At 34.1% G+C, this 24,833-nt stretch overlaps 1 pseudogene; it reads left to right on the forward strand.

Moving 5' to 3' along the window:
• The first annotated feature begins 1,932 nt into the window (after positions 1-1,932).
• On the forward strand, positions 1,933-24,179 carry LOC134250606 (epidermal growth factor receptor substrate 15-like 1; annotated as a pseudogene).
• Positions 24,180-24,833: the final 654 nt, after the last annotated feature.

The raw sequence follows: 24,833 nt of genomic DNA on the forward strand, positions 1-24,833 counted from the left end.
ACTACTACAAAACTACTACACACTAAATATTTAGAGTGTAATATGTTTAATTTGAAGTTTCTAATCAGTTGTCGATTGTCGAGAAAGATATTTGAAGCTGTGGGAAATGCATCTGATCTATCGGGTGTATTCTTGTAAACTCGGATCTACACGCTGCCACATATTCACAATCGTAAAATTTCTTCTGGCTATATTGTAAGTGATGCAGGTACTAGGAAAACTTTGTGTTGTTAACTTAAATGGAAAACATAGGTTAGAGCAAGTTCAATACAGTGCATGTATCATTCATGCAAAATTGGTCAACATAAGGCTTATACTTACATAAGATTGAATGCTCCAAGAATTTGAATTAGTCACTCATTCACGAAACGTAAGTCAAATCCAACTTCTGAATCAGCTTGAGAGTATTCGTCCCTTGTATCATCCAGGCAAGTTTTTTTTATCCGCCCGGATCGATAGATCCGAGGCGTATATTGTTTTTGTCCTGTCTGTTTGTCTGTCTGTCTGTTGTAAACTTTAATCTTCGCCATAACTTTTGAACCATGAGAGATAGAGTCTTCATATTTGGAATGCTTTCTCCACTAATTAAGGTCTTTAAAATGACACCATGATCAATGATCTTTTGACCTTGACTGTGACCCATATGCTAAAAATAGCTTTTTCAAACTTTCTCCATAATTTTTTAACCATTAAAGATAGAGACGTCATATGAGTATGCCTACTCAACAAATCAAGTTCTTTCAAATGGCACCAAGGTCAATGACCTTCTGGCTTTGACTGTAACCTGTATGCTAAAAATATATTTTTTAAACTTTCGCCATATCTTTTGAATAATAGATAATGGAGACTTCGTATTTGGTATGCAGACTCCACTAATTAAGTTCTTTTAAATGACACCAAGGTCAATTACCTTTTGACCTTGACTGTGACCTATATGCTAAAAATAGCTTAATTCAAATTACACTTACAATTGGAATGAGGAGTTTGACGTCATTTTGTAGGAATTTGAGGATAAGTAAACTGGATACTGTAAAAAAAATCAGTGTGTAAAATCTGTTCTAAAGAAAGATTCTGATTTTTTAAACTCTGTATAAAAGCGTTCAGTGAATGAATAGAACTACAATGTCTGGGTTCCTGTTCATTATTGTGGTAGGCTGGATAATGAGAAATACCAACAATGAGAAGAAAGGTATACGTTGGAAATTTATATCCACTTAAGAAGACCTGGACAAATTTATTTACAAACAACAAACTCAATTAAAAACAAAAAAATTAAATTAAAACAAACATGATAAGAATTTCTTTACAATAATATACATAGTGGTATGTCATTGGATAAAAAAAATCCCCATTTCTTTTGATAATAGGGAATAGCAATATCAATACCTAGATGCAAGTCTGTAGCTCACTGGTCAGAAAAAATTGGGATGGACAACCAGATCTACAGTGCCAACCATAGAAAAAAGTGTATATTTATTGCGCACAAAAAGTGCATTGTTTCTCAATTTTTTTCTCAGTATATTCTATAACTGCCATATGAAAATATTACAAACCGTGTGTTCCAAAGATTTTTTTCACTACTTCCACAACAAAACATTTCCCAAAACTGCAAGTCAATTCAGTCCGACGCATTTCATACATGACTTGTATATAGAGTTTTATTGTGGGAGTAATAAAAGAATATGTTAGGAACACACAGTTAGGAATATTTTAATTCATTATATAATTGCATAATGCCTATCATTCTGATTGGCTGAGATCCAACTATGAAGCAAAAATACTACGTTATATTAACCTGCATGCAACGTTCCAGGTGTATACAAGGATTGATTTTCTCTACATTTATCTAAAAATATATTGGGAAATTCCGAATTGATACAAATAGTTTTGGAGCGCTATTACCCCTGCTGCCGACTTTTACTCATGCTAAAAATGGAGGAAAAGGAAATTTCAAGGGGGAGAAGGGGTGAGAGTTTCTGTGAAGTGCTGAACTCTGACAGGTAAGAAACATGGTTATCATTGATTTCTGTGCATGAGTGCCATGACTTCCTGTATTCTCATTGATGTTGCAGGTTGTAGGTTATTTGATATATGTCTGAGAGATTGTTGGTAGGAGTACAATGCAGCTTGATGGTTTCCTTTTATCTGTTGACAGATCCCAAGAATCTGCCAGGATATGTCTCTTTTATTTACAGATATATATTTCCCTTTATCATGGTGGACTAGTACCTGTAGGTCATTAAGAGATGTTTGTGCTCTCAGTGGGTCAACATATCTGCAACACAAGACCTCTAACATGTGTAACAGAACATAGAGGGGGATAGGTAATTCAGAGTATTTACTATTTACACTGTAACATAGAATGTTGTTCTGGCACTAATTCATTTATGTAACAGACTGCATTAACAAGATTAATAGTCCATGTTACAGTATGTTTCATTTTTGCAGATCAGAAGTGACAAATCACGTATAATACTGCATTTATAGATAAATGATGGATATATGGCCATGGCTGTGCTAACATTTGGTTTGGCATTGCTAGAACTGATAAGGCTTCTTTATATCTAAGTGTCTTGTAGTAAAACATAGCAATGTACAACATATCAGAAATACACCCATATTTAGCTGCTTGTTTTAGCATATAATTTGATTTTTTGTAGCCATATACACTTGCTTGTTTACAACTGAGCTAGTATATCCCTTGAACGGTGCAAAAACAGTTGAAGAGTTGTATAACATAAAGCAGTGCTCTGGAGTATGTAGACTGTAATTGTCTGTAACATGAGAACCTGGTACTGGGTCAGGGGTAAATTTATCAACATTTCTACAGCATTGAAAAACCTCATACATTCAAGTAGGTCTCGTACTGGTATTTAATTTGAATACAATTCATAAAGAAGTGTTGTATCAACAAAACCTTGGATCTCAGAATCTCTTCACCAGTAACAACAGATTGTCGGGGATTTTGAAGGACACTTGTAACACTGGACCTGATCGATGGACAATGAAGCAGTGAAACTATACCATTTTCATACAATTTAAAAAGCCTAACAAATAAATCCTTTTGTGCTTCACCATGGATATTACTCAAAAACATGTTGTTTTCTGGAATAAAGAAGTTGGGACATATTCCCTCATACACCCATTTAAGGATAAGGTTAAAACAGACCCAGAAACACTGAAGAAGATTTTGTGGTTGCCAGTGAAGAATCATGTTTTGTTGAATCGCCCAGAAAACTGCTGTCTTCATGTGATATGAACACAGTAATCTATTCTTATCACTTAAATTATCATTAATAGACTCTTTTAAGAACAATTTAAGCAGTCCATAGGTTAAGAATTGGCAATGATTCATTGAGTAAGTTTTTGTTCTGCTAAAGAAAACGAAATTCTCCATTCCTTGTCTGCGTATTTTCCTAATTTGTGTCCTATTGCTACAAAATGACATCCATTTCTGACTATGTCATCAACAACATACTACTTGGGCCATAAGTGATATCTGTTGATCCATTTGGAGGCAGGAGGAGGCCAAAAATCACAGGGAAAACATTGGGCATTGTCATACGCTCTTCCTCCCATCATAACACCACTGCCACACGGACCATGCTCTGTGGAATTAGAGAAAACGTCTGAACATGTGATCTGTCTGTATTTGGAACTGGATACATAAAGTCTGTCATTTATTTTTATACAAGAATTCCTTACACTTTCTCTATGTGTTGGTGTCAGTAGTTCAAGTAAAGCAAATCCTTATGGGCTCGCTGTAAAATCACAGAAAATCAAGTTGTTCCATTTAAGCCATAATTCTCAGCCTGATCTAAGTCCCATACTGTGGTTTCATCAATTTTCGTTGGCATCAATTTTCGTGGATTTTGTAAAAAAGACGTTTTCGAGGATACGTAATTTCGTGGAAAAAAGCATTGCCAATACAAATGAATGTCATATTTCGTATTTCAATAAACATTTGAATTCGTGGATTTGCTCAACAACGAAATCCACGAAAATTGGTGCTCAACGAATATTGATGAAACCACAGTATAACGATGTGGTCATTTGGCCAAAACATTGCTTCCACATCTGATCCCTGTAGCCTGAATCCTTCTCTGAAACCCCCACTAAACATCATCCTGTCTACTTTTCTTGTTTTTATTACTTGTTCTGACATCATGTCCCTGAAGTCCACAATCTCTCTCCTCATGATCACCATCTGTGAGGTACCCACTTTATGACACAGTTCCATAAACACAGACTCTGATAAATGCTGTATACCCAAGTTCCTGGACAAAATATAAAAATGTGTAAAAAATAGTTTTTTTTTAAATTCCCCACGACAAATTAAAATCCATACTTTTTGATATCATTGACAGCTGCTTCTTCAATAAAAATGGAACTTGTAAATTTAATTACTTCATCATTGGTCATTTGCAGATTATTTCGTTAAAACAGATTCTGATTGCAAACATAAGTACTCTGAAGTTGACATCAAGATGATGCTTGAGTTTCTGATTGACAACATGTATGTGGTTTTTGAAAACCAGGTATTCCAACAATGTATTGGAATACCCATGGGTACAAATTACGCTTCGTTATTAACACCTTATATTAATATTCATTTGAAACAGAATTTATGCAAATTCATGTGCGTGAAAAGAGGAAAAAACTTGTTGTCGCCTTCAACACGACATTTAGATATATCGACGACGTATTGTCACTGAATAATGGTAATTTACATTCCTACGTCGATTTGATATATCCTGGTGAGTTTGACATAAAATATACCACAAAGTCCGACACTTCTGTTTCATACTTGGATATTGTACTTGAAAAAGACACAAATGGCAATCTAACAACCAAGCTATATGATAAACGTGATGACTTTATATATATATATATATATATATATATATATATATATATATATATATATATATATATATATATAGAAAGCACAAAGAAATTCACTTTTACATGGATACCCACTTCCGCCCCAGCCCGGGGTTGAACTCTCGACCTTCGGAATCTGTCTCCTAGCAGTGCAGGAACAGCGCGCTAGACCGCTCGGCTATCTAGGCAAGTCAAAAAACTTGCTTTCGATGCCGATGGAATTCTCGCGGCGCTGCCCTACACTACACGGTCATTGAGAATAGAAGTGAGATACAGTTATTTGGACATTAGTTTTAACAGAGGATTGTTACCAATACATGTTGTAATGAAATTAATTATTATTTATAAAGCACATTTTACAACAACTCTTAAACTAACATAACTGCCCTAAGTGAAGAAATATTAATATAGAAAGCACAAAGAAATTCACTTTTACATGGATACCCACTTCCGCCCCAGCCCGGGGTTGAACTCTCGACCTTCGGAATCTGTCTCCTAGCAGTGCAGGAACAGCGCGCTAGACCGCTCGGCTATCTAGGCAAGTCAAAAAACTTGCTTTCGATGCCGATGGAATTCTCGCGGCGCTGCCCTACACTACACGGTCATTGAGAATAGAAGTGAGATACAGTTATTTGGACATTAGTTTTAACAGAGGATTGTTACCAATACATGTTGTAATGAAATTAATTATTATTTATAAAGCACATTTTACAACAACTCTTAAACTAACATAACTGCCCTAAGTGAAGAAATATTAATATAGAAAGCACAAAGAAATTCACTTTTACATGGATACCCACTTCCGCCCCAGCCCGGGGTTGAACTCTCGACCTTCGGAATCTGTCTCCTAGCAGTGCAGGAACAGCGCGCTAGACCGCTCGGCTATCTAGGCAAGTCAAAAAACTTGCTTTCGATGCCGATGGAATTCTCGCGGCGCTGCCCTACACTACACGGTCATTGAGAATAGAAGTGAGATACAGTTATTTGGACATTAGTTTTAACAGAGGATTGTTACCAATACATGTTGTAATGAAATTAATTATTATTTATAAAGCACATTTTACAACAACTCTTAAACTAACATAACTGCCCTAAGTGAAGAAATATTAATATAGAAAGCACAAAGAAATTCACTTTTACATGGATACCCACTTCCGCCCCAGCCCGGGGTTGAACTCTCGACCTTCGGAATCTGTCTCCTAGCAGTGCAGGAACAGCGCGCTAGACCGCTCGGCTATCTAGGCAAGTCAAAAAACTTGCTTTCGATGCCGATGGAATTCTCGCGGCGCTGCCCTACACTACACGGTCATTGAGAATAGAAGTGAGATACAGTTATTTGGACATTAGTTTTAACAGAGGATTGTTACCAATACATGTTGTAATGAAATTAATTATTATTTATAAAGCACATTTTACAACAACTCTTAAACTAACATAACTGCCCTAAGTGAAGAAATATTAATATAGAAAGCACAAAGAAATTCACTTTTACATGGATACCCTAGATATATATATATATATATATATACCTCCATTACCTGCATATATCTTAGTTAATTCGATACTCTAAAACGAGGTAAACTATTGAAAAGCAAATTGATGAAACAAGAATATCAACAGGCTCGTTTAAAGTCATTATTTCGCAAGTTATTATTTTTCTTAGAAGGATCATTCATTGTTGACAATATAGTAATATTCTTTTTTCCTCCAGTACTTTTTAAGAAATAAGTTAAAATACAATCTACGGCTGTTTTGTACAACCTTAGATGATCAGGAGAGAGGATTAAAACAAAGCATAGCCAGTTAAAGCAGTGTAAACAGTGAGGTGTCTAATATATTCTCCAATTAGCTACAGTACTCGAGCTTCAGTAACTACTCTTCAACAGTAAGTACTGATACGTCGTACAAGATCTCGATACTAGATCTACAGTAAGTACTCATACATCGTACAAGATCTCAGTTCTAGGTTTACATTAATTACTTATACGTCGTACAAGATCTAAGTACTAGGTCAACAGTAAGTACTCATACATCGTACAAGATCTCTGAATTAGATCTACAGTAAGTACTCATACATTGTACAAGATCTTTATACTAGATGAAGAAGGATATGGAGATAACGAACAGTATTCAATCTCAAAGTCCATAAAAAACATAACAATAGCAAAGCAAACACGGACCTCCGAAACATCAGAGGTGGGATCAGGTGCCATGAAGGAGTGAGCATCCTCTGCTAAATGGTCACACCAGCTGTGTGCTCATTGTCATGATCGTGAAATAACGGAAAAACCTGTCGTCAATTCAGTGTATAAATAATGGACTAACAATTGATATGAAAAACGTCAGTAAGTATTTGACTCAATGATAAATTGTATTTGCTGACAAGGTCATTGTATCGACCATAGAACTTACGAAATGATGACTTTAAACGAGACTGCTAATATTTTTGTTTCAGTAATTTGTCTGTCAATAATTTACATTGTTTTAGAAATTGTACATACGTAGAGCATGCTCTTGCGTATCAAATCAAGTGAGATATAAACACTCCGTATGCAGGTGATGAAGGTATATTGCTGCATAAGTAAGGGAAGTTGACGATAGAAAATTTAAAGTCATCACGTTTATCATATAAATTGCTTGTTAGGTTACCATTAACGTATTTTTCAATTAAAATATCTAAGTATGAAACAGACGTGTCAGACTCTGTGGTATATTTTATCTCAAGCTCTCCTGGATATATCGTATCAACGTAGGAATGGAAATTACTGTTGTTAATTGACAATACGTCGTCGATATATCTGAAGGTCGAGTTGAAGGCCACAGCAAGTGTTTTTTTTCTTTTCCCAAAGATTGTTGGAAGACCTGGTCTCCAAAAACTACATAGATATTGTCAATCAGAAACTCAAGTATCTTCTTGATGCCAACTTCAGAGTACTTGTGTGTGCAATTAGAATCTTTTTTGACAAAATAATTTTGCAAATGACCAATGACAAGGTTAGTAAATTTAAGTTCCATTTTTATTGAAGAAGCAGCTGTCAATCATATCAAAAAGCCTGGATTTTAATTTACCGTGGGGAATGGTTGTGTATAAAGTTAAAAAGTCGTAAGTACTAATACATTGTACAAGATCTCGGTACTATATCTATAGTAAGTACTCATACATCGTACGTCATACAAAATTTCAGTTTAAGATCTACAGTTAGTACTTATACATTTTATAAGATCTCGATACTAGATCTACAGTAAGTACTAATACATCGTACAAGATCTCAGGACTAGATCTACAGTAAGTACTCATACATCGTACAAGATCTCTGTATTAGATCTACAGTAAGTACTCATACATTGTACAAGATCTCAGGAATAGATCTACAGTAAGTACTGATACGTCGTACAAGATCTCAGGACTAGATCTACAGTAAGTACTCATACATTGTACAAGGTCTACAGTAGTTCATACATCGTTCAAGATTTTGGTACTAGATCGACAGTAAGTACTAATACATTTTATAAGATTTCAGTACTAGATCTTCATTAAGTACTCATACATCGTACATCGTACAAGCTCTCAGTACTAGATCTAGATTTTGTTTGAAACACATTTGTATAAATACTAGTAGTAATTTTTAAAAAAATAATTCCAATTAATAATTCATTTGAGGATTAGAGATCCATGTTTTATTTCACTGCCAGATTCCTTCGAAGTGTTAAACTATGCATGGATGCCATTTTTTCCTATCATTCAAGTGCCTGAACTATCATGCTAATAGTAAATTCTTAGATTTATTTACATATTTAATAAAGTTACAAAACAACATTTCCTTAGTACATGATTCACACCTCGAAGAAGGATATGGAGATAACGAATAGCATTCAATCTCAAAGTCCACAAAACAATACGAAATAAGAGCAGAGCAAACACGGACCCCCGAAACATCAGAGGTGGGATCAGGTGTCATGGAGGAGTGAGCATCCCTTGCCGACCGGTCACACCCGCTGTGTGCTCCTTTTCCTTTTTACCAAATCACTTGGTACACCCCAAGCGCAAGCTTCATGGTTGGGTGGCTCTGCCATTGTGTGCATAACTATTGAGCAAATCATTACCAATGATTGGTAATTACAATCATGGACACAGGGCAAGGTCATCAGAAAATGAATAATGGACCTGATGTAATACATAGTCAAAACATCTACATAGTTAAATAAATTAGTTCAGGAAGAAAGATCTCTATTTCTTCCTCTGCCTTTCTTCCTGAATTATTCAACCCAAATCAAATCATGAAAAATTAAATAAAAATTGAAATTAGAATATATAATTATCTCATCTAGGCTTGTACAAAATGGCAACAGTCAGGGTCAAACTATCGTTATCTTGATTAAATGATATGAAACACACAAAGATTTATTATTAAATATACAGAAACACAAAGAGCTTAATTTATCGTGTGAAGCATGTACTAAGTATGTTGTTAAACTTTTCCCTTGCCATTCGATTTGGTCCCTTGCTTCGCTCGGCACCAAATCTCATGGTACTCGGGAAAAGTTTACCAACATATACTTGGAAAGCTCTGGTTCCAATAAACATCCAGATTAGAAGTATGTGTATCTGACGCTTGGTATCTTTTATTCTTGGTTCTTTGCCTGGCGTTATCTTCCACAAAATGCTTATTATTAATGAGATAAAGTAGAATATTTCTGAGCAATCGCTATGCATTTTTGTTGGGAAGATCTTTATGTAGTTAAGGAATCCAGTATATGTATAGTAGTGACAGATACGGAGAAAACGAACAATATTCAAGATCAAAAGTCCATCAAACGTTAGAAAATAGGATCAGAGCAAACACGGATCTTCCAATATATTTGAGGCGGGATTCAATTTTTAAAGACAGAGAGATACATGTAGCTGGTTTTTATATTGCCCATTAGTCATTACTTTATCCATTTGATTCTTTTCATCCATTTTAACAATCAAGGTCTTTTTCATGTCTGGCTCATCGCCTGGCGTAATCTTCCAAAAATGCTTATTATTTTTAACAATGAGTTTTCAGATGAAAGAATGAAATTCCCTAAATATTTATGTATTTGCTCTTTTTAATCAAGGGATTTGAGTTCCAAACATTTAACTATATTTAGATCATGTGTAATGTGGTGTCTAACAGGACTAATGTTGTAGAGTCAAGAAGAACATGAACACGATGGAGGATTACATATGAGATGTTTGATAAATATTCGATGTAATAAATAAGAAATACAAAGCTTAGACTTCAACTAAAGATGTTGGAATACATGACTGGGGCCATCTGTGATTTTGTATAATATAAATATTTACTGTGTCATTGCCTTTGATGGCAAATTGTAGTTGAAGGAACAGACGTGTTGCTTGAGGGAAAGTTTAACAAGTCTATGATTTGCAATATTTATTAGCATCTGAATAGTTACATATTTCATTACTAGATACCAAACGAACCAATAACAAACCTTATTACAATAATAACATAATTTTGTAAATTGTAGAATATTGACAAATACTTCCAAGTTCCTTTGAACAACTCATCAGTTTACACAAGTATAAGTATTGTTTCTACTTACTGCCAAGTGTGGGTAGCCATGATCAATTATTTCTAATACGTAAACAAATCATTTGAACTTTTTCAGTTTTGTAAATATTAAAATTCAACTTATATTGCATATGAACACAAACATTTGGTTCACAATATCCTTATGTAACAATGTACTAAAACATAAAATGCAAATCTACATATGTGGTGGCGCTGTGATAAGACAAAGTAATCCTCGGAATAAACATGTTTGACCCTCCTATTAATGCATCATTTAGAAAGCCTACCTTAAATTTAGCTCCAAAGCATACTGCCGTACTTTATGATTCTATAAATATCTATGGTTCTATGGTTATAGTTCAAAGAAAGATGTCTCATAAGGAAGTCATTGGTATTTTTTGGGTTATAAAGGATGCTTAAAAACATTACTTCTTTTAAAAACAATAATAAAAATAGGTTCTTAATATAGGAAACCCCGATTCTTCAACTTTCGTGGGAATTTCAGACGTTTTATGGATTCCGTTTAAGATTACCTCAAGCGCTAGACAAGATATGAAAAAGAAGACATTGACACTTTGTCCAGATGGATTAAATGTATCAGATCTATTGGGTATTAAAAGATTGAGGGGCATAGTAAAAAAAATCAACTAGATAGATTACATGATCAGTACGTATTGGTACCTGCTGACAAAGCAGGTAACAACATTGTCTTTGTTTGTAAGGCTCATTTTTTAAATTGTATTTTAGAAGAACTAAGATTTAAGAGTTTTTGTCTCTAACGTATTCGCCGCTTAAGAGCTTGCTCTGTGTAAGATCAATTTGTGAAGCGAGGCAGGCTATTTACTAATAAGTTAATATGACAGGGATTTGCATATTTTGTAATTTTTTTGTAGTCGTTATAATTAAATTTTTAGCAAATATAACCTATCTTTGGGTTATGTTTTGGTTTGTTTCATGCCAATTTTGTATTTATACTGAATTGACATAGGGTTCATGGAGTGTGTGACCAGTAAACAGGAGATGCTTACTTTTCCGAGGCACCTGATCCCACCTGTGGAATTACCAGGGATCCGTGTTTTGTGTCCTCTTCACATATTTAAACTGTTTAAAGAGTTATGAAATCGATCATTGTTAGTGGTCGTCACCTTTTACATGACAAAAAAAAAAAAAAAACACGTATCACGTTTACCAGAGTATTTTATGTTCCAATAAACATAATATGTATATATTTCGTGTAAAGTTTAGAATTATCGTGGTTTCTTCCCTGTGCGTCCAATTATAAAGGAAAGTGCATTTAGAGGTAGACAATTAAGTGCGGGTATTGGTTGGTTGGTTTGAACATATTTTATTGTATAAATACTATACAAATGGTTTGAACACAAGTTGTAACAACTTACTAGGTTCTCACCAGTGCGGGTATTACTGTCTCATGAGAGCAATTAGTAATGAATATATTCATATATAAGCATATAAATTCACTTTTTCTACAAGATCCAGTCTATAACAACTGAAATGAAGTTCAAACCAATTTATAACAACTGGAATACATGTTAATCTATGACAGACTATAATAGTGTTGTAAAAAAATTGTAGGGTGGTTTCGCGCCGATTTCGTGTTCGCGCTGGTATCGTGCCGGGTGGTTTGGCCCTATTTATCTACATGTTAGATATGGGTAGTATACAGTATGGCTTCCCCCGATTACCTGTAATTATATAACTTAGTGGCTTGTAATTATTAAACCCTTAGCGTTAATGTCGTGTTTAATGTCGGATAATTATCCCATTTTGTATTAATTCTTATACATGTAGTGAGGCCATTTTTAGCCAAATTATGACTATATATTCGAACATTTTTGATCGTCTAATTTGGAATAATTTAAGATTGGATGTTAAAATAAATATTTATTTCACAAATCTCGTTGACTTTTCAATGAAGGTTGTCATTGTTTTTCATTTGATTTACGATATTAAATTATGTAGAACAGGGATTCTTCTGCATGAAGTCGATTATACTTATAGACTTCCCATTTCATTGCAATTACCTTTTCTTTATAATATTTTAATACATATATTAATAAAACGACTATCCGATAAGCGATATATACAGTAGAAACGAACTGGGGCGAATTCACGCGGCTCGAACAACTGCTCGGAGCGAAACCACTCGGCGCGAACACGTAATTGGAGCGAAACCACTCGCATTGTAAAAAATTAAGAGCATAGAAAAACCATCTAGTAATAAAAAAGTATCAATTATATTACCGTTTTCTGTTTATTTTGATTAATATCTTTTTTTATTACAAGTAAATCATCTTTGGATGTACAAGTATCGAATTAACCAATGAAAAGATAACATGTAACAGGTGTCCTAAAAATACAAAGAAAAATAAACATTTCTTTATGAAACAACAAAAAGGTTTAAAGCTAATTATGGGTCTCATTTTACAGATGCTGATCAACTCTAAGCTTCCTATAGAGGTTCTGGGTAAAATCTGGGACCTCAGTGACATTGACAAAGACAGCTTTCTGAACAAAGAGTTCTTTGTGTTCAGTATTATACGAGGGGGTATCAAAAAAGTTTGTGGACTAACCCCATAAAATTAAAAATGCTTTAGGTATTAAAATCTTAAAATTTTAATACTTTCTGGCAGAAATGGGTTGTTATACTATAATTAATTTACCTTCTTTGTAATTATTATCATCAGTTCTTTTTTCAATTTTTTAAATATTAATTATTAGAAAATCCCTCAAAACTGCACTGCACTAGTCTTTCTTTAGCTTCCCCCTTTTTCTTTCTTTTTTTTTAATTTCATATGGTAAGCTTAAAGAAAACTGATTATGTTTTAGGGCACAATATGTAATGCTTACCTGCCTCTCTCCCCCTCTCTCTTTCTCTCTCTCTTCATAAACTTTTACACTAATTTTGTATGTTCCAACCATAATTAGTCTTGTTTGATTTTGATTGTTCATATATCCATACAGAAGTTTGTAATGTTTGTAATATGTGTGAAAGTTTCAATAAAAAAATAAAAAAAGAATGCTTTAGGTACATCAATGAATTTTAAAATATTTAGCTAGCATCATCTTTTCTATCTATGGAATAAACCACAAATCAGTAGTAGTATTTTTTAATAAAATGCTAATATTTTTGTAAGCAATGGTAGGTCAAGGCGTTGCAACTTTGAACACAACAGATTTGTTTGAGTGAAACTGAGAAAAACACTTGAGCACTTGACTTCCCAAATTCCTGTTTATTTAGGCATATGATGAGACACAATAATATTGTTCTACAAAATGAAAATTTATTGCAAATTATAAGGAATGTGTTACTGTAATCAACATTAACTGTGCATCACTCATCTCTCCGAATCTTAGCATTTGAAAACAAGTACTCTGGATGAATCTTATTTCTCTGTAGCCAGTTTAAATATTCCATAGGTTTATAAAAGTTTTTTCAGGGGCAAAACTTTACAAATGTTGAAAAAAATCCCTCCCCCCTTTCGCAGACCTGTTTACTCTTACAATTTCGCCGTTTTTTGTTCGGATTTTTAGCCTAAAATACGTCTCATGTTTTGCTATTATGAAAATACGGAAAGAAGAGATACACTTGTTTTCAATCGAGAAGTTAGTTTTCGTTATGATCTGTCTCAGTATCATACTTTGTTAATTGCAAAAAAAACAACCTCAAATTAAAATTGATGGAAAGTGAAATCTTACTGGCAAATGCCAAATCTCACGGACAAATCTAATAAAAAATACTGAGAGACAAGGATATAGGTAAACAGGTCTGCTTTCGACATCATATTCAAGCTGTTCATTGTTTATTCATTCCTTATAAAATATGTGATAAATTTTCATAGAACTTTTTGTTGTTTTATTTAGATCAGTTAACACATTTTGATTTCTTTTCAGTGCGTGCATTTGGTTTACAAAGCCCTTGACAAGAACCCAGTACCCAAATCTTTGCCACCTCAGTTAGTCCCACCCTCAAAGCGGACTAAATCGGCCCCCATTGGAGGAGTGCCTGTCCTGCCACCATGGGGAGCCAGGGGATCGCCGATCCTGAGGACAGACTCCCCCGCAGTAAGTTAAAGTTAAAGATAGTAAGTTAAAGGGTGTCAGTTCTTAATGTAAAGATGACTAATTCTAACTTAAAACAAGAAGTGTTTGAGCAGCATTATATTTCCCCTATGTGGCAGTATGACCCCTGTATATTTTATAATTCTTCTGCTAACAGCTGACCCTTCAGTGGGTCGTGAACCCTGTGGACAAGATGAAGTATGACCAGATGTTTAAGGCGGCTGATGCTGACATGGATAGTTTTGTGTCAGAGGAGGAAATCTGCAGTATATTTCTACAGAGTGGTCTCTCCAACACAACACTGCTGGCCCACATCTGGTGAGTGAGAGATGCTATTTCTTAGTGTATCAGTTGGGAATTGCAATATATTGCGATTTTTCAACTGTATTGCAATATGTATTGCATTTTTTTAAAATAAAAGTTAAAATGCTGTTATCTTACTTTATTAAAACCCATTCATAAGCAGAGTGTACAAAACTTTTATAAATACATTATACAGGTAAGTCTTGATGACACGAATTTCGGTCTCCGGTTCCAATTTTTTTCCTAATATAACTTTAAAATTTTACTCTTGATGTCTCGAAAATCTTGATCCCTCAAAGTCAAAATGTAGTCCCGCTTTACATATTCTGCTGGAATTTACCCTCGATACCTCAAAGTTGTTTTGTGTATACAAGGTTATATAATTGCAACATTACGTGAACATTTAAATAGCTCCAGGCAGAAGATGTGGGTCTTGAAAAACGGGAAGTTTATTCAGCTGACACTTATATTGCAAGGTGATAATTAATTTATAATTAATCTTATGTTTTAAAATAATTGTCATCGACTGTCTTACTATAATTTATAGAAGCAGTGTAAATAAAAAATAGTTATTGATTACAAGACGACATACAAAATATTTTTTTTATTTCTAGGCAGTTTCGAAGTTTAACGAAATGTGAAGATGTAGAAACCTCAGTGTCAATATGACAACTATTGTAGGACAAATACTTAGAAAACTTCGTTAAATGATCATGTTTGGAATACTCAATACTATGTACGACTTTGTAAAATGTCGTTTTCAAATGAATTATGTGTAGTACGATGTCCGTATTACAAAGAATAAATAAATAAACATGAAATGACGATGTAGATTTTTTTACTTTACTCAGTTTAATATTCATCTAAAATAGGAAAACAAATCGTTGTTTTATAAAAACCAGATGTAAAAGGTAAGTACTGCATGAAAATATAACATCCTGTAAGACTAATTGTAAAACCAGTCAACAAACCCATAGGCAAGTTGAAAGTGTGTGTGTGTGGCGGGGGGGGGGGTGCTAAACAAGCAAAAAAAAAAAAGAAAAATCAAATTATTTTCAATGCCTATATTTTGTATATATTTGCAAAAAAAAGTGGTTCCGACGCCCATGAACCCAGAAAATTCCAGACTCTTGAAAACTCAAACTCTTGATATCACAAAGTTTTTCCAGCATCCTGCGGACTTCGAGGCATTCATGCTTGTGTATTGATTGTGACAAAATCTTTCAACTGGTATAAATATTTTTGACCTTGACCTAAGAGTTTTACCCACTTTTAAAAAAATGCTAACCTTGCCTATGACTTTTGGACAGGTTGAATTAGGGCTTTCATACTTCACATGTGTATTCCATGTGACAAGACCTTTCTTTGGATACCAACAATTTTGACTTTTTGACCTTGGGGTTTTGCTTGCATTTTAGAAACTTCAACCTTTTCCATAAGCTGCCATACAGGGGCATCAGTGTTTCACAAACACATCTTGTTGGAGAATAAAATTCTATTTATCATGTGTGAGATTAAAGGAAATGAAAGTAATAATATACCTGAATTTACTGAAATAAAAAATCCCTTCACCAATTTTATTTACAAGCAGCAAACTCAATTAAAAACAACAAATTTAATTTACAATACAACGTTAAGATTTTCTTTACAATAATATACACAGTGGGTTATCATAGGAATAAAAAAATCCCCATTTCTTTTGAAAATAGGCAAAAACAATATTAATACCTAGCTGCAGGTCTGTAGCTCGCTGGCACAAAAAAGTGCTCTGTTTCTCGATTTTTTTCTCAATATATTTAAGCTGCCATCTTTAAAATATTACAAACTGTGTGTTCCCCAGATATTTTTTCACTACTTCCACAACAAAAATTTCCAAAAATCACAAGTAAATTCAGTCCAATACATTTCGTACATGACTTGTACAAAGAGTTTAATTGTGGAAGAAGTAGAAGAATATGCTAGGAACACACAGTTAGGAATATTTTTATATAATATAATTTGTGGTGGGGTTGTAAGTGGGGCTTCCAGGAACAGCCTCCCCTCCCTCCTCCCTCCCTCAGATACTTTTTCTAAACAAACTTTTTGACTTTTTTAAGGCTGTCAGTTCTTCCTGATAATCCTTCATTACCAAATAAAAAAAGAGCTTGACATTTGTTTTTCTTGCATGGTAACAAAAATAGATTTAAAATATTTCAAATTAATACGACGGTTGAGGTTTAATTACATTGTAACTCTGCTTCTCTCTTTATTGTTGGTTAGGACCTCTACAAATGCAAACAAGTAATGAATTGTATCATTTAATCAATGAATCATATGATGAAACACTACTGTTTTTTTTTCAGTCAATAAGATGATTGAACCACCTTCGAAGTACAATATTGACCGTGCCCTTTGGGCTCGGTGAACATTATACTCGTCAGGTGGCTTAATCATCTTATTGACCTCAAAAACAGCAATAATTGTATAAATTTTCAAAAAAATAAATTGAGAAACAGTGCACTTTTTATGCACAATAAAACAAACTTATTTCAATAGGTGTCACTGTAGAACTCTGATTGTCCATCCCAAATTTTTCAGACCTGCAGCTATATCAATACCATAGTAAAAATGAAAACAAGAAGAAATTCCAAGAGCGGGAAGGGGATGAGAGTTTCTTTCTCTGAAGTGCTGAACTCTGGTAGATAACAATCATCATGATAATTATTGATTTATGTGCATGAGTCCCTTGATTTCTTGTATTCTCATTAATGTAGCAGTTTGTATATTGTGAACTGTTTCTTGTCTGAGAGATTGTTGGTAGGAGTACAGAGCATCCCGGAGGTTCCCTGTCACCTGTTGACAGATCCCTAGAATATGCCAGGATATGTCTCTTTGATATACATTTATATACTTCTCCTGATCATGGTGGACCAGTACCTGTAGATCATATAGAACTGATTGTGCTTTCATTGGGTCTACATGTCTGTAACACAAGACCTCTAGCATGTGTAACAGAACATAGAGTGGGATACATGTATCTAATACAGGGTGTTCACACTGTAACCCAGACTGCTGTTCTGACACTAATTCATCTAAATAACTGATTTTATTTTCAAGAATAAAATCCCATGCCACAGCATGTCTCATTTTAGCAGACAAGGACTGTCCCCACAAGGACATGAACCATTCTGCATCTAGAGATAAATGATGGATATACAATATGTACGGCTGTGCTAACTTTACTTTTGCCATCTCTATAACTGATATAGCTTCTTTATATCTATGTGTTTTGTAGTAAAACATTGCAATATACAACATATCAGAAATACACCCAAACTTTGCTGCTAATTTCAGCATATAAATGGATGTTTTATTAGTCGAATACACCTGTTTGTTTACAACTGAGCTAGAATATACCTTGAATGGTGCAAAAAAGGTTAAAAGCTTGTATGATATAAACGCGGTGTACTGGAGTACATTTGCAGTAAGTGTCTGTAACATGAGAACCTGGTTTTCGGTCAGGGGTAAAATTATCAACTTTTCTACAGCATTGAGGATCTTCATACAAATAAGGTCTGATAGTGGCATTTTGCAAAAAATCAATTCATAAAATAGATGTTTTTCAAACAAAATCCTGGAGATCAACCTGTGTATATCTGTATCAATAGATTGTCTGGGATTTTGAAGGACACTAATAACACTGGACCTGATAGATGGAATATGAAGCAGTGACACTAAACCCTTCTCATACAATTTATGAAGCCTAATGAATAATTTCTTTTGTGCTTCACCATGAATTTTGCTCAGAAACATGTTGTTTTCTGGAATAAAGAAGTTGGGACAGACCCCCACATACACCCATTTAAGGATAAGTTTAAAACAGACCCAGAAACACTGAAGAAAATTTTGTGGAATCCAATGAGGAATTGTGTTTTGTTGAATCGCCCAGAAAACTGCTGTCTTCATGTGATAGGAACACAGCAATTTATCCTCATCACTTAATCCATCATCAAAAGACTCTTTTAAGAACAATTTAAGCAGCCCATAGGTTAAGAATTGGCAATGGTTCATTGAGTAAACAAGTTTTTGTTCTGCCAAAGAGAAGGAAATTCTCCACTCTTTGTCTGCGTGTTTTCCTAGTTTGTGTCCTATTGCTACAAAGTGACATCCATTTCTGACTACGTCATCAGCAATATAAGACGGAGGCCATGAGTGACATCTGTCTATCCATTTGGAGGCAGGTGGGGGCCAAAATTCACAGACAAAACATTGGGCAGTGTCGTACTCTCCTCCCACTGCAACAACACTACCACACGGGCCATGTTCCTTAGAATTAGGTATAACTGCTGAACATGTAATCTGTCTGTATTTGGAACTGGATATATAGAGTCTGTCATTTATTCTCATACATGCATTCTTTACACTTTCCCTGTGTGTTGGTATTAGTAATTCAAGTAAAGCAAATCCTGGTGGACTATCAGAACAATCACAGAGAATCAATTTTTTTCTACTTAAGTCATAATTCTGAGCCTGATCTAAGTCCCATATAACAATGTGGTCATCTGGCCAATACATTGTGTCCACATCTGATCCCTTCAGCCTGAATCCTTCTCTTTGACTCCCACTAGTCATCATCCTGTCTTCTTTTGTTTTCATTACTTGATTTCTCATCATTTCCATGAAGTCCCTCATCTCTCTCCTCATGATCACCGTCTGTAAGGACCCCACTTTGAGACTCAGTCTCATAAACACAGACTCTGATAAATGCTGTATACCCAAGTCCCTGTACAAAACATGAATATGTGTATTGTGTAAACAAAATTTTTCAAGATGATTAAGTTGTATAAACCCAATTTAAGTTATATTGAGTTTCGTGATGTTATTACGGTCAAAATCTTGCAGACTATTGTTTTTTTTGTATAACACCTCAATAAATACATGATTCTATGATAATTTTTAGAATTTTAAGAAATTTGTATTAATTAAATAAAGATATAAGTTTGACTTTTTTACTTTCAGGCCTTTGTAGGAAGTCATTTTTATTATTTTATAGTTCCTGTCACTTTAGAGACTATAATTAGAAGTGGAAAATTCCTATTGTATTTTAATCAGTTACTTTAATTAAAGGTGGAAAATCCCTTTTGTAATTTTCAGTTTATAAATAAAATAAATGTGACTGTATGAATTCAATATTAATAGTTTTATTATACATGTATCTTTGTGATTGATATTTGTATGAAATATTAGATATCTTGCACTCGTATGATCCTTGAGACATGAACACAGGCAATAGTTATGTATTAAAACACATCTAAGACATATATAGTTAAAATTAGGGTACTCCAATCCCGAGGTTCTGAAAATCAAGCATTGACTAAATGAAAATGTCTCTGAATTTTCAAAGTAGGTGTTTTTACCCATGATAATTCTTCAAACTTCATCTTTCAAGTTAATCATATTATACCAGGCGTGGATCCAGGAATTGAAGTTAGAGACGGCGCCAAAAACAGTCAGGGGGTCTTGGGGCTGCCTTGAGGCCCCCAGTGGGTCCTGGATTCTAGAGATTTTGTTGGATAAAAAAGAGGTCTACCAAGTTGACATATTTACATTTTCTAGACGAAACTGTGATTTACGCTAACTTTGATAATTTTAGGGGTAGGCGCGTGCCTGGTGGTCCCCCCTTAAATCCGCCACAGTATACAGAGAAAATTAGTAAATCTCAAATATTTTCAGGAATTGCCAATAAAATCACCTGCATTATGCATTTTCCAATTCAAATTTGATCAATTAACAGAATTCAAAAATAAATATCATAGGTACCCAGGCTTTTGAAGAAATTCCCCAATTTTTATGCAAATAATGTACTTTAACTTTTTTTATTTACCTCTATCATTTTACACTTCAAAGTGTATAAAGATTCCCCTGTCAATGCAAAACTCGATAAATCATTTCTTATTTCATATCAGGTTAATAAACATTGGTATGATCTATGGTTAAATCAAAATGAACATGTAATTTTAAAATGCTTTTATGGGGTAAAAAATTGGACGTTTAATTATACCTTTCTGAGAACTTCAAAGAACCTTGAAACACATTGAGAGATATATTAAAAAATTATTGCATAAAAGATTTAATTTTCAAGCTTCATTTTGAGACTTTTTGAATTAAGTTATAATTTAAAGAGTTGTCCTTCCTGGCTGAGGATCGGAGACCCTTAATTTCAAAGTGCAACCCTGAAAGCCTATTGTAAACTTCATACTAATTCATAACTATCTTTCAAGGTTGACGTTAGGGCAGGTTATGCTAATAAAAACGAATGTATTTTTTTAGCAATGTATAAACATGAAGCTCATGGATATATGTCAAAGTGATTGGAAATCCTCACCTACTTATTCTGTATATTGCAAGTACGGTACTCACAGTATCTTGAATCCTATGATATTTCAGAGTTTTTGGCTCATCTGAGCTGAAAGCTCAAGTGAGTTTTTCTGATCACCTGTTGTCCATTTTCCATCCAAATAGTTGTGTCTTTCCGTTCATTTGTAAACTTTTCATATGCTGACACGCAAAAGAAACGCAACAAGCAGTAATCTACAAATGTTTTTTTTTATCTTATAATTTTCAAAAGCGAATAAAGCAAGGCTAAACTCACTTTTCAGAACATCAGAGATTTGATAAAAATGTTAAATGTTTATCTGTTTACTTGACTAAGTAAAATATGAGTACCAAAACACCCCCCTCCCAGCCATTCAAGTAAAACATGCAATACTTCCCTAAACAACAATTGCAGCTTAATTCCTACGATACAATAGGTTCATTAATATCGAGATCTGAGCGAAGGAATAATTCTCTTGCATTTTTAAATGCCCATTTTCAAATGTTTAGATCGAATTTTCTCTAACTTAGAGCAGTGTAGTGACCCTTGGACTTCTTGTACAAGGTCTGTCCTTAATGCATATGATACGTAAGACCCTGTTGATGCGTAATGTCATGAAATTTTGCATCAGCAACTCTCCATCATCTTCACACTGAAATTTTCCAGCTAAAGCAATGGAAATACGTACATAAGCCATTTTCAAGTAAGCTTAGCATCGTTACGGGAAACGAAAGGAGAGTTTATTTTTTGAAATATTGCTGCATTACTTATGATAAACAGTAAAAAACCCTTAAAACTCCATAGTATTGCCAAATGTTTTGTTAAACATACAATTTTTTATTTCTGTTAAGCAGACTAAAACTTGACGTCCGGTTATGGTATGGAAATTGTTCAACTGTTAAATTACCGATGTTTACCAAATTAAAGATATTCATAATTTTAAGATGCAAATTTTTTTTTTACTTTACATAATTATTTACCCCTAAAGTAGGGTGTTGCGTTTCTTTTGCGTGTCAGTATACTTTTCAAGTACCTCTGGGATGATTCAATCAAAATTGGCACTAAGTATCCCTGGGTGAAGGAGATTCTTAATTGTTAAAACAAAGGGCCATTTTAGCTCCCTTCCAAGGGGAGTTTTTCAAGGGCCATTTGGCCAGAAAACCTGAAATTTTTGTGGAAGCATTTTTGAGTAAAAATATAAATTTGTCAAATCATGACCGGGGGCAATAGGGAATCAAAGCTTTAAATTCAAATATAATTGATTTTTTTCACAAAGCTTAAACGAATGAGGAAACTTCCTGTTATAAATATTAAATAATGAGGTTTAACTATACACTGTACAGTAGTTAGAAAAAATTAAAATGTTTGTTCAGCTATTTTTTTTCTGAAGAACAAAAAAAAAAAGATTTGTCGGAGTTAGCTGATGCAGTATGTTTTTAAAAAAGAATCTGTACAATATTCATGTGACCTTAAAAACTTGTTTAATACTAACAAAGTTCACTTTTGGCTTTTTCTGACCCTGTGAATTTCTGAAAAAATCAAAAGTGCTCAGTTTTAGTTGAATATATGTTCAATTTTACTTGGACCTTAGGTTACTTCATATCAATTAAAATGGCATCATTTTCTTTCTTTTATGACATATGAAATGAATTCCATCATTTTTTTCAAATTATGAAAAATTCTTTAGAGTGGCCAAAAGGTAAGCTGTTTTCAATATTTTACATTGTCCCCAACCTCTGATCTGATATGTTTAATTAAATCAATAAAAGAATCTTATCCATGACTTTTTTTATGTATCGGGGTGTGGGCTCACATTTTTAAAAGTTAAAAATTAAAATTATTAGCTGAAGATGCTCAACTTCACCCATCATCTGCAAATTTCAAGAATATTACAATTTCACAAAGCCTAGTTTGCAATACCTGAACTCTCAAAGGAAACTGTTTTATAGGAAATGAAAGCACTGTTTTTACTTTATTCTTATGTTTAAAATAGAACATTGTGACTTTGTCAGTAAATAGGTATAGGGACATGGTCATTTTGTGATGTTAGTGAACCTAGCTCATTCTGTTAAAGAAGAGCCTCTTTTATTTATTTTGTAAATCTGTCTTTTAGGACCCAGTGGGGAAGATAAACATAGAACAGTTCTCCCTGGCCATGTACCTAGTACAACAGAAACTAAAGGGGGTAGATCCTCCAGTCACTCTCACCCCAGAGATGATACCCCCTCCATGCGACCCAAGGGTAGTGCCGACGCCACACAGTTTGGTGTTACGGTGAGTATAGGCTTGTTAATTTACATTTAAATTTCAAATGTTTTAAGTAGTTCATTGTAGGTCTAAAAATTGTAATATTTTTGCATTTCAAATGGAATGCTTGCATTATTTAATTCTAACAAATCTTACATCTATTAAAAGATAATAAAAATCTAGTGTCATGTACAAGAAGTAATTATTAACTTTGCTGGTTGATTTTACAGGATGGCGTAAGTGCTGGACCCTATGGACATATGGCCGATTCTTCAGCCATTAAAAAACTAAACATCATCTCTAAGGAAATAGAGGACATGAAAAGGTAACTTTAATTTAGAACATTGCCAGAGAGCTACAGATCCATACATTGTGATAACTATTTCTTGTATTATATGTTCATATGTATTCTCATGTTTAAATTAAGGTATTTGTTAAATAATAATAAATTTTACTCCTATTTCCATTTCCCAATGCTTTACTTAATTTTAGAGTGTCTGAAACCGTGTACTTTTGGTATACACTGATTTATATCTGGAAGAATTCTATCTGAGAGTTTTATTGACAGGGAGTAGTTACAGTTGGAGAGAGACAATGTCCAGACAGAGGCAGACATTAAGATTTGTAATGGTGAGGTGGCCATGTTACAAAAAGAAATGGACGCCATTACAGCCACACTACAACAGCTAGAGAATCAGAAAGAACAGGCTCAGAAATGTCTGGATGAACTCGACGAAAAGGTAAAACATTAAATAGAACCAGAAAGAACAGGTTCAAAAATGTCTAGACAAATTTGACGAAAAGGAAAAAAAAATAATAAGAAGAAGGAGACAAGCTCAAAACTATATGGACGAACTCGAGCGAAAGGTAACACATTAAATAGAAGTAGAAAAGACAGGCTCAGAAATGTCTGGATGAACTCGACGGAAAGGTAAATCATAAATAAGAAATATAAAGTGTACGAAAGCCCAGAAGGCTCATTCGAGATTCAAGTTTCGAAATACGAGATTCAAAATTCGAGATTCGAAATTCGAGTTTCGAGATTCAAGATCCAGATTAACCAATCAAAAGGCTCATTCGAGATTCGAGGTTCGAAATATGAGATTCGAAATTCGAGTTTCGAGATTCAAAATCCAGATTAACCAATCAAATGCGGGTTCAACATTTGATTACTCCCCTTTATTATGTTTAATCTATCACATAGGCGTAGTCACAGGGGGGGGGGGCACTAGCCCTCCCACTTTCAGATCGGGGGGGGGGGGCAAGAGTATGTCTGTGCCCCCCCCCCCCCCCCCCCACTTTTTAATGAAGAAGAAAATCACAGCTTTTTTGAAATAATATTAAACCTCATTTTATGGCATTTTTTTAATGTTCAACAAATGAGTAAGCATTTCTCTTGAAGTAAT

The sequence above is a fragment of the Saccostrea cucullata genome, unplaced genomic scaffold (assembly GCF_032062105.1).
Source record: "Saccostrea cucullata isolate Sc308-1 unplaced genomic scaffold, CSIRO_AGI_Scuc_v1 ctg5330, whole genome shotgun sequence".
Classification (NCBI taxonomy): Eukaryota; Metazoa; Mollusca; class Bivalvia; order Ostreida; family Ostreidae; genus Saccostrea; species Saccostrea cuccullata.